Here is a 13,223-nt window from a genome sequence, read left to right on the forward strand (position 1 = left end):
CGACGTTATAACGTATTAAGTTATATGGTATGTAGTTATAACGTATTAAGTTATGTGGCATAACGTAATAACGTATTACGTTATATGGTATGACGTTATATCATATTACGTTATACGGGATGACGTTATAACGTAATAGGTTATATGGTATGACGATATAACGTATTAAGTTATATGGTATGACGTTATAACTTAATACGTTATTTGTTATGACGTTATAACGTACTACGTTATATGGGATGACGTTATAACGTATTACGTTATATGGGATGACGTTATAACGTATTACGTTATATGCGACGACGTTATAGCGCATTACATTATATGGTATAACGTTATAACGTATTACGTTATATGGTATAACGTTATAACGTATTACGTTATATGATATAACGTTGTAACGTATTACGTTATATGGTATACAGTTATAACGCATTACGTTATATGGTATACAGTTATAACGCATTACGTTATATGGTATGACGTTATAACGCATTACGTTATATGGGACGACGTTATAACGTATTACGTTATATGGTATGTCGTTATAACTTAATACGTTATTTGTTATGACGTTATAACGTACTACGTTATATGGGATGACGTTATAACGTATTACGTTATATGGGATGACGTTATAACGTATTACGTTATATGCGACGACGTTATAGCGCATTACGTTATATGGTATAACGTTATAACGTATTACGTTATATGGGATGACGTTATAACGTATTACGTTATATGTTATAACGTTATAACTTATTACGTTATATGGTATGACGTTATAACGTACTACGTTATATGGGATGACGTTATAACGTATTACGTTATATGGGATGACGTTATAACGTATTACGTTATATGGGATGACGTTATAACGTATTACGTTATATGCGACGACGTTATAGCGCATTACGTTATATGGTATAACGTTATAACGTATTACGTTATATGGGATGACGTTATAACGTATTACGTTATATGTTATAACGTTATAACTTATTACGTTATATGGTATGACGTTATAACGTATTACGTTATATGGGACGACGTTATAGAGCATTACATTATATGGTATAACGTAATAACGTATTACGTTATATGGGATGACGTTATAACGTTATAACGTATTACGTTATATGGTATGACGTTATAACGTATTACGTTATATGGCATAACGTTATAACGTATTACGTTATATCATATAACGTTATAACGTACTACGTTATATGTTATGACGTTATAACGTATTACGTTATATGGGATGACGTTATAACCTATTACGTTATATGGGATGACGTTATAACGTAATAGATTATATGGTATGACGTTATAACTTATTGAGTTATGTGGCATAACGTTATAACGTATTACGTTATATGGTATGACGTTATATCATATTACGTTATACGGGATGACGTTATAACGTATTAGGTTATATGGGACGACGTTATAACGTCTTACGTTGTATGGTATAACGTCATAACGTATTACGTTATATGTTATAATGTTATAACGTATTACGTTATATGGTATGTCGTTATAACGTATTAAGTTATGTGGCAAAACGTTATAACGTATTACGTTATATGATATAACGTTATAACGTATTACGTTATATGGTATACAGTTATAACGTATTACGTTATACGTTATAACGTTATAACGTATTACGTTATATGCGACGACGTTGTAGCGCATTACATTATATGGTATAACGTTATAACGTATTACGTTATATGCGACGACGTTATAGCGCATTACATTATATGGTATAACGTTATAGCGTATTACGTTATATGGGATGACGTTATAACGTATTACGTTATATGTTATAACGTTATAACTTATTACGTTATATGGTATGACGTTATAACGTATTACGTTATATGGGACGACTTTGTAACGTATTACGTTATATGGTATGTCGTTATAACGTATTATGTTATGTGGCATAACGTTATAACGTATTACGTTATATGGTATGACGTTATAACATATTACGTTATATGATATAACGTTATAACGCAATACGTTATATGGGCTGACGTTATAACGTAATAGGTTATATGGTATGACGTTATAACGTATTACGTTACATGTTATGATGTTGTAACGTATTACGTTATATGGTATGACGTTATAATGTATTACGTTATATGGCATAACTTAATAACGTATTACGTTATATGATATAACGTTATAACGTATTACGTTATATGGTATACAGTTATAACGTATTACGTTATACGTTATAACGTTATAACGTATTACGTTATATGGGATGACGTTATAACGTATTACGTTATATGTTATAACGTTATAACGAATTACGTTATATGGTATAACGTTATAAGGTATTACGTTATATGGGATGACGTTATAAAGTATTACGTTATATGTTATAACTTTATAACGTATTACGTTATATGGTATGACGTTATAACGTATTACGTTATATGGGACGACGTTATAACGTCTTACGTTGTATGGTATAACGTCATAACGTATTACGTTATATGTTATAACGTTATAACGTATTACGTTATATGGGACGACGTTATAGCGCATTACATTATATGGTATAACGTAATAACGTATTACGTTATATGGGATGACGTTATAACGTATTACGTTATATGTTATAACGTTATAACGTATTACGTTATATGATATAACGTTGTAACGTATTACGTTATATGGGATGACGTTATAACGTATTACGTTATATGCGACGACGTTATAGCGCATTACATTATATGGTATAACGTTATAACGTATTACGTTATATGGTATAACGTTATAACGTATTACGTTATATGTTATAACGTTATAACGTATTACGTTATATGGTATGACGTAATAACGTATTACGTTATATGGGATGACGTTATAACGTATTACGTTATATGTTATAACGTTATAACGTATTACGTTATATGGTATGACGTTATAACGTATTACGTTATATGGGACGACGTTATAACGTCTTACGTTGTATGGTATACAGTTATAACGTATTACGTTATACGTTATAACGTTATAACGTATTACGTTATATGGGATGACGTTATAACGTATTACGTTATATGGGATGACGTTATAAAGTATTACGTTATATGGGATGACGTTATAAAGTATTACGATATATGTTATAACTTTATAACGTATTACGTTATATGGTATGACGTTATAACGTATTACGTTATATGGGACGACGTTATAACGTCTTACGTTGTATGGTATAACGTCATAACGTATTACGTTATATGTTATAACGTTATAACGTATTACGTTATATGGGACGACGTTATAGCGCATTACATTATATGGTATAACGTAATAACGTATTACGTTATATGGGATGACGTTATAACGTATTACGTTATATGTTATAACGTTATAACGTATTACGTTATATGATATAACGTTGTAACGTATTACGTTATATGGTATACAGTTATAACGCATTACGTTATATGGTATGACGTTATAACGTATTACGTTATATGGGACGACGTTATAACGTATTAAGTTATATGGTATGTCGTTATAACGGATTAAGTTATGTGGCATAACGTAATAACGTATTACGTTATATGGTATGACGTTATATCATATTACGTTATACGGGATGACGTTATAACGTAATAGGTTATATGGTATGACGGTATAACGTATTAAGTTATATGGTATGACGTTATAACTTAATACGTTATTTGTTATGACGTTATAACGTACTACGTTATATGGTATGCCGTTATAACGTATTACATTATATGTTATGACGTTATAACGTACTACGTTATATGGGATGACGTTATAACGTATTACGTTATATGCGACGACGTTATAGCGCATTACATTATATGGTATAACGTTATAACGTATTACGTTATATGGGATGACGTTGTAACGTATTACGTTATATGGTATACAGTTATAACGTATTACGTTATATGGTATGACGTTATAACGTATTACGTTATAGGGGATGACGTTATAACGTATCACGTTATATGTTATAACGTTATAACGTATTACGTTATATGGTATGCCGTTATAGTGTATTACGTTATATGGCATAACGTTATAACGTATTACGTTATATGGTATGACGTTATAACGTATTACGTTATATGGGATGACGTTATAACGTATTACGTTCTATGTTATAACGTTGTAACGTATTACGTTATAGGGGATGACGTTATAACGTATTACGTTACATGTTATGATGTTGTAACGTATTACGTTATATGGTATGACGCTATAATGTATTACGTTATATGGCATAACGTTATAACGTATTACGTTATATGGTATGACGTTATAACGTATTACGTTATATGTTATGACGTTATAACGTATTACGTTATATGGTATGACGTTATACCGTATTAAGTTATGTGGCATAACGTTATAACGTATTACGTTATATGGTATGACGTTATAACGTATTACGTTATATGGGATGACGTTATAACGTAATAGATTATATGGTATGACGTTATAACGAATTGAGTTATGTGGCATAACGTTATAACGTATTACGTTATATGGTATGACGTTATATCATATTACGTTATACGGGATGACGTTATAACGTATTAAGTTATATGGGACGACGTTATAACGTCTTACGTTGTATGGTATAACGTCATAACGTATTACGTTATATGTTATAATGTTGTAACGTATTACGTTATATGGTATGTCGTTATAACGTATTAAGTTATGTGGCAAAACGTTATAACGTATTACGTTATATGATATAACGTTATAACGTATTACGTTATATGGTATGACGTTATAACTTAATACGTTATTTGTTATGACGTTATAACGTACTACGTTATATGGGATGACGTTATAACGTATTACGTTATATGCGACGACGTTATAGCGCATTACATTATATGGTATAACGTTATAACGTATTACGTTATATGGGATGACGTTATAACGTATTACGTTATATGGTATGACGTTATAACGTATTACGTTATATGTTACGACGTTATAACGTATTACGTTATATGATATAACGTTATAACGCAATACGTTATATGGGATGACGTTATAACGTAATAGGTTATATGGTATGACGTTATAACGTATTACGTTATATGTTATAACGTTATAACGTATTACGTTATATGATATAACGTTGTAACGTATTACGTTATATGGGATGACGTTATAACGTATTACGTTATATGCGACGACGTTATAGCGCATTACATTATATGGTATAACGTTATAACGTATTACGTTATATGGTATAACGTTATAACGTATTACGTTATATGACATAACGTTGTAACGTATTACGTTATATGGTATACAGTTATAACGCATTACGTTATATGGTATACAGTTATAACGCATTACGTTATATGGTATGACGTTATAACGCATTACGTTATGTGGTATGACGTTATAACGTATTACGTTATATGGGACGACGTTATAACGTATTAAGTTATATGGTATGTAGTTATAACGTATTAAGTTATGTGGCATAACGTAATAACGTATTACGTTATATGGTATGACGTTATATCATATTACGTTATACGGGATGACGTTATAACGTAATAGGTTATATGGTATGACGATATAACGTATTAAGTTATATGGTATGACGTTATAACTTAATACGTTATTTGTTATGACGTTATAACGTACTACGTTATATGGGATGACGTTATAACGTATTACGTTATATGGGATGACGTTATAACGTATTACGTTATATGCGACGACGTTATAGCGCATTACATTATATGGTATAACGTTATAACGTATTACGTTATATGGTATAACGTTATAACGTATTACGTTATATGATATAACGTTGTAACGTATTACGTTATATGGTATACAGTTATAACGCATTACGTTATATGGTATACAGTTATAACGCATTACGTTATATGGTATGACGTTATAACGCATTACGTTATATGGGACGACGTTATAACGTATTACGTTATATGGTATGTCGTTATAACTTAATACGTTATTTGTTATGACGTTATAACGTACTACGTTATATGGGATGACGTTATAACGTATTACGTTATATGGGATGACGTTATAACGTATTACGTTATATGCGACGACGTTATAGCGCATTACGTTATATGGTATAACGTTATAACGTATTACGTTATATGGGATGACGTTATAACGTATTACGTTATATGTTATAACGTTATAACTTATTACGTTATATGGTATGACGTTATAACGTATTACGTTATATGGGACGACGTTGTAACGTATTACGTTATATGGTATGTCGTTATAACGTATTAAGTTATGTGGCATAACGTTATAACGTATTACGTTATATGGTATGACGTTATAACATATTACGTTATATGGGATGACGTTATAACGTAATAGGTTATATGGTATGACGTTATAACGTATTAAGTTGTATGGTATACAGTTATAACGTATTACGTTATACGTTATAACGTTATAACGTATTACGTTATATGGGATGACGTTATAACGTATTACGTTATATGTTATAACGTTATAACGTATTACGTTATATGGTATAACGTTATAAGGTATTACGTTATATGGGATGACGTTATAAAGTATTACGTTATATGTTATAACTTTATAACGTATTACGTTATATGGTATGACGTTATAACGTATTACGTTATATGGGACGACGTTATAACGTCTTACGTTGTATGGTATAACGTCATAACGCATTACGTTATATGTTATAACGTTATAACGTATTACGGTATATGGGACGACGTTATAGCGCATTACATTATATGGTATAACGTAATAACGTATTACGTTATATGGGATGACGTTATAACGTATTAAGTTATGTGGCATAACGTAATAACGTATTACGTTATATGGTATGTCGTTATAACCTATTACGTCATATGGGATGACGTTATAACGTATTACGTTATATGCGACGACGTTGTAGCGCATTACATTATATGGTATAACGTTATAACGTATTACGTTATATGGGATGACGTTATAACGTATTACGTTATATGGGACGACGTTATAACGTATTAAGTTATATGGTATGTAGTTATAACGTATTAAGTTATGTGGCATAACGTAATAACGTATTACGTTATATGGTATGTCGTTATAACCTATTACGTCATATGGGATGACGTTATAACGTATTACGTTATATGCGACGACGTTGTAGCGCATTACATTATATGTTATAACGTTATAACGTATTACGTTATATGGTATAACGTTATAAGGTATTACGTTATATGGGATGACGTTATAAAGTATTACGTTATATGTTATAACTTTATAACGTATTACGTTATATGGTATGACGTTATAACGTATTACGTTATATGGGACGACGTTATAACGTCTTACGTTGTATGGTATAACGTCATAACGTATTACGTTATATGTTATAACGTTATAACGTATTACGTTATATGGGACGACGTTATAGCGCATTACATTATATGGTATAACGTAATAACGTATTACGTTATATGGGATGACGTTATAACGTATTACGTTATATGTTATAACGTTATAACGTATTACGTTATATGATATAACGTTGTAACGTATTACGTTATATGGGATGACGTTATAACGTATTACGTTATATGCGACGACGTTATAGCGCATTACATTATATGGTATAACGTTATAACGTATTACGTTATATGGTATAACGTTATAACGTATTACGTTATATGACATAACGTTGTAACGTATTACGTTATATGGTATACAGTTATAACGCATTACGTTATATGGTATACAGTTATAACGCATTACGTTATATGGTATGACGTTATAACGCATTACGTTATGTGGTATGACGTTATAACGTATTACGTTATATGGGACGACGTTATAACGTATTAAGTTATATGGTATGTAGTTATAACGTATTAAGTTATGTGGCATAACGTAATAACGTATTACGTTATATGGTATGACGTTATATCATATTACGTTATACGGGATGACGTTATAACGTAATAGGTTATATGGTATGACGATATAACGTATTAAGTTATATGGTATGACGTTATAACTTAATACGTTATTTGTTATGACGTTATAACGTACTACGTTATATGGGATGACGTTATAACGTATTACGTTATATGGGATGACGTTATAACGTATTACGTTATATGCGACGACGTTATAGCGCATTACATTATATGGTATAACGTTATAACGTATTACGTTATATGGTATAACGTTATAACGTATTACGTTATATGATATAACGTTGTAACGTATTACGTTATATGGTATACAGTTATAACGCATTACGTTATATGGTATACAGTTATAACGCATTACGTTATATGGTATGACGTTATAACGCATTACGTTATATGGGACGACGTTATAACGTATTACGTTATATGGTATGTCGTTATAACTTAATACGTTATTTGTTATGACGTTATAACGTACTACGTTATATGGGATGACGTTATAACGTATTACGTTATATGGGATGACGTTATAACGTATTACGTTATATGCGACGACGTTATAGCGCATTACGTTATATGGTATAACGTTATAACGTATTACGTTATATGGGATGACGTTATAACGTATTACGTTATATGTTATAACGTTATAACTTATTACGTTATATGGTATGACGTTATAACGTACTACGTTATATGGGATGACGTTATAACGTATTACGTTATATGGGATGACGTTATAACGTATTACGTTATATGGGATGACGTTATAACGTATTACGTTATATGCGACGACGTTATAGCGCATTACGTTATATGGTATAACGTTATAACGTATTACGTTATATGGGATGACGTTATAACGTATTACGTTATATGTTATAACGTTATAACTTATTACGTTATATGGTATGACGTTATAACGTATTACGTTATATGGGACGACGTTATAGAGCATTACATTATATGGTATAACGTAATAACGTATTACGTTATATGGGATGACGTTATAACGTTATAACGTATTACGTTATATGGTATGACGTTATAACGTATTACGTTATATGGCATAACGTTATAACGTATTACGTTATATCATATAACGTTATAACGTACTACGTTATATGTTATGACGTTATAACGTATTACGTTATATGGGATGACGTTATAACCTATTACGTTATATGGGATGACGTTATAACGTAATAGATTATATGGTATGACGTTATAACTTATTGAGTTATGTGGCATAACGTTATAACGTATTACGTTATATGGTATGACGTTATATCATATTACGTTATACGGGATGACGTTATAACGTATTAGGTTATATGGGACGACGTTATAACGTCTTACGTTGTATGGTATAACGTCATAACGTATTACGTTATATGTTATAATGTTATAACGTATTACGTTATATGGTATGTCGTTATAACGTATTAAGTTATGTGGCAAAACGTTATAACGTATTACGTTATATGATATAACGTTATAACGTATTACGTTATATGGTATACAGTTATAACGTATTACGTTATACGTTATAACGTTATAACGTATTACGTTATATGCGACGACGTTGTAGCGCATTACATTATATGGTATAACGTTATAACGTATTACGTTATATGCGACGACGTTATAGCGCATTACATTATATGGTATAACGTTATAGCGTATTACGTTATATGGGATGACGTTATAACGTATTACGTTATATGTTATAACGTTATAACTTATTACGTTATATGGTATGACGTTATAACGTATTACGTTATATGGGACGACTTTGTAACGTATTACGTTATATGGTATGTCGTTATAACGTATTATGTTATGTGGCATAACGTTATAACGTATTACGTTATATGGTATGACGTTATAACATATTACGTTATATGATATAACGTTATAACGCAATACGTTATATGGGCTGACGTTATAACGTAATAGGTTATATGGTATGACGTTATAACGTATTACGTTACATGTTATGATGTTGTAACGTATTACGTTATATGGTATGACGTTATAATGTATTACGTTATATGGCATAACTTAATAACGTATTACGTTATATGATATAACGTTATAACGTATTACGTTATATGGTATACAGTTATAACGTATTACGTTATACGTTATAACGTTATAACGTATTACGTTATATGGGATGACGTTATAACGTATTACGTTATATGTTATAACGTTATAACGAATTACGTTATATGGTATAACGTTATAAGGTATTACGTTATATGGGATGACGTTATAAAGTATTACGTTATATGTTATAACTTTATAACGTATTACGTTATATGGTATGACGTTATAACGTATTACGTTATATGGGACGACGTTATAACGTCTTACGTTGTATGGTATAACGTCATAACGTATTACGTTATATGTTATAACGTTATAACGTATTACGTTATATGGGACGACGTTATAGCGCATTACATTATATGGTATAACGTAATAACGTATTACGTTATATGGGATGACGTTATAACGTATTACGTTATATGTTATAACGTTATAACGTATTACGTTATATGATATAACGTTGTAACGTATTACGTTATATGGGATGACGTTATAACGTATTACGTTATATGCGACGACGTTATAGCGCATTACATTATATGGTATAACGTTATAACGTATTACGTTATATGGTATAACGTTATAACGTATTACGTTATATGTTATAACGTTATAACGTATTACGTTATATGGTATGACGTAATAACGTATTACGTTATATGGGATGACGTTATAACGTATTACGTTATATGTTATAACGTTATAACGTATTACGTTATATGGTATGACGTTATAACGTATTACGTTATATGGGACGACGTTATAACGTCTTACGTTGTATGGTATACAGTTATAACGTATTACGTTATACGTTATAACGTTATAACGTATTACGTTATATGGGATGACGTTATAACGTATTACGTTATATGGGATGACGTTATAAAGTATTACGTTATATGGGATGACGTTATAAAGTATTACGATATATGTTATAACTTTATAACGTATTACGTTATATGGTATGACGTTATAACGTATTACGTTATATGGGACGACGTTATAACGTCTTACGTTGTATGGTATAACGTCATAACGTATTACGTTATATGTTATAACGTTATAACGTATTACGTTATATGGGACGACGTTATAGCGCATTACATTATATGGTATAACGTAATAACGTATTACGTTATATGGGATGACGTTATAACGTATTACGTTATATGTTATAACGTTATAACGTATTACGTTATATGATATAACGTTGTAACGTATTACGTTATATGGTATACAGTTATAACGCATTACGTTATATGGTATGACGTTATAACGTATTACGTTATATGGGACGACGTTATAACGTATTAAGTTATATGGTATGTCGTTATAACGGATTAAGTTATGTGGCATAACGTAATAACGTATTACGTTATATGGTATGACGTTATATCATATTACGTTATACGGGATGACGTTATAACGTAATAGGTTATATGGTATGACGGTATAACGTATTAAGTTATATGGTATGACGTTATAACTTAATACGTTATTTGTTATGACGTTATAACGTACTACGTTATATGGTATGCCGTTATAACGTATTACATTATATGTTATGACGTTATAACGTACTACGTTATATGGGATGACGTTATAACGTATTACGTTATATGCGACGACGTTATAGCGCATTACATTATATGGTATAACGTTATAACGTATTACGTTATATGGGATGACGTTGTAACGTATTACGTTATATGGTATACAGTTATAACGTATTACGTTATATGGTATGACGTTATAACGTATTACGTTATAGGGGATGACGTTATAACGTATCACGTTATATGTTATAACGTTATAACGTATTACGTTATATGGTATGCCGTTATAGTGTATTACGTTATATGGCATAACGTTATAACGTATTACGTTATATGGTATGACGTTATAACGTATTACGTTATATGGGATGACGTTATAACGTATTACGTTCTATGTTATAACGTTGTAACGTATTACGTTATAGGGGATGACGTTATAACGTATTACGTTACATGTTATGATGTTGTAACGTATTACGTTATATGGTATGACGCTATAATGTATTACGTTATATGGCATAACGTTATAACGTATTACGTTATATGGTATGACGTTATAACGTATTACGTTATATGTTATGACGTTATAACGTATTACGTTATATGGTATGACGTTATACCGTATTAAGTTATGTGGCATAACGTTATAACGTATTACGTTATATGGTATGACGTTATAACGTATTACGTTATATGGGATGACGTTATAACGTAATAGATTATATGGTATGACGTTATAACGAATTGAGTTATGTGGCATAACGTTATAACGTATTACGTTATATGGTATGACGTTATATCATATTACGTTATACGGGATGACGTTATAACGTATTAAGTTATATGGGACGACGTTATAACGTCTTACGTTGTATGGTATAACGTCATAACGTATTACGTTATATGTTATAATGTTGTAACGTATTACGTTATATGGTATGTCGTTATAACGTATTAAGTTATGTGGCAAAACGTTATAACGTATTACGTTATATGATATAACGTTATAACGTATTACGTTATATGGTATGACGTTATAACTTAATACGTTATTTGTTATGACGTTATAACGTACTACGTTATATGGGATGACGTTATAACGTATTACGTTATATGCGACGACGTTATAGCGCATTACATTATATGGTATAACGTTATAACGTATTACGTTATATGGGATGACGTTATAACGTATTACGTTATATGGTATGACGTTATAACGTATTACGTTATATGTTACGACGTTATAACGTATTACGTTATATGATATAACGTTATAACGCAATACGTTATATGGGATGACGTTATAACGTAATAGGTTATATGGTATGACGTTATAACGTATTACGTTATATGGCATAACTTTATAACGTATTACGTTATATGATATAACGTTATAACGCAATACGTTATATGGGATGACGTTATAACGTAATAGGTTATATGGTATGACGTTATAACGTATTACATTATATGGGATTTCGTTATAACGTATTACGTTCTATGTTATAACGTTGTAACGTATTACGTTATATGGTATACAGTT

Source organism: Bombus huntii, chromosome 1 (assembly GCF_024542735.1).
Source record: "Bombus huntii isolate Logan2020A chromosome 1, iyBomHunt1.1, whole genome shotgun sequence".
Taxonomy (NCBI): domain Eukaryota; kingdom Metazoa; phylum Arthropoda; class Insecta; order Hymenoptera; family Apidae; genus Bombus; species Bombus huntii.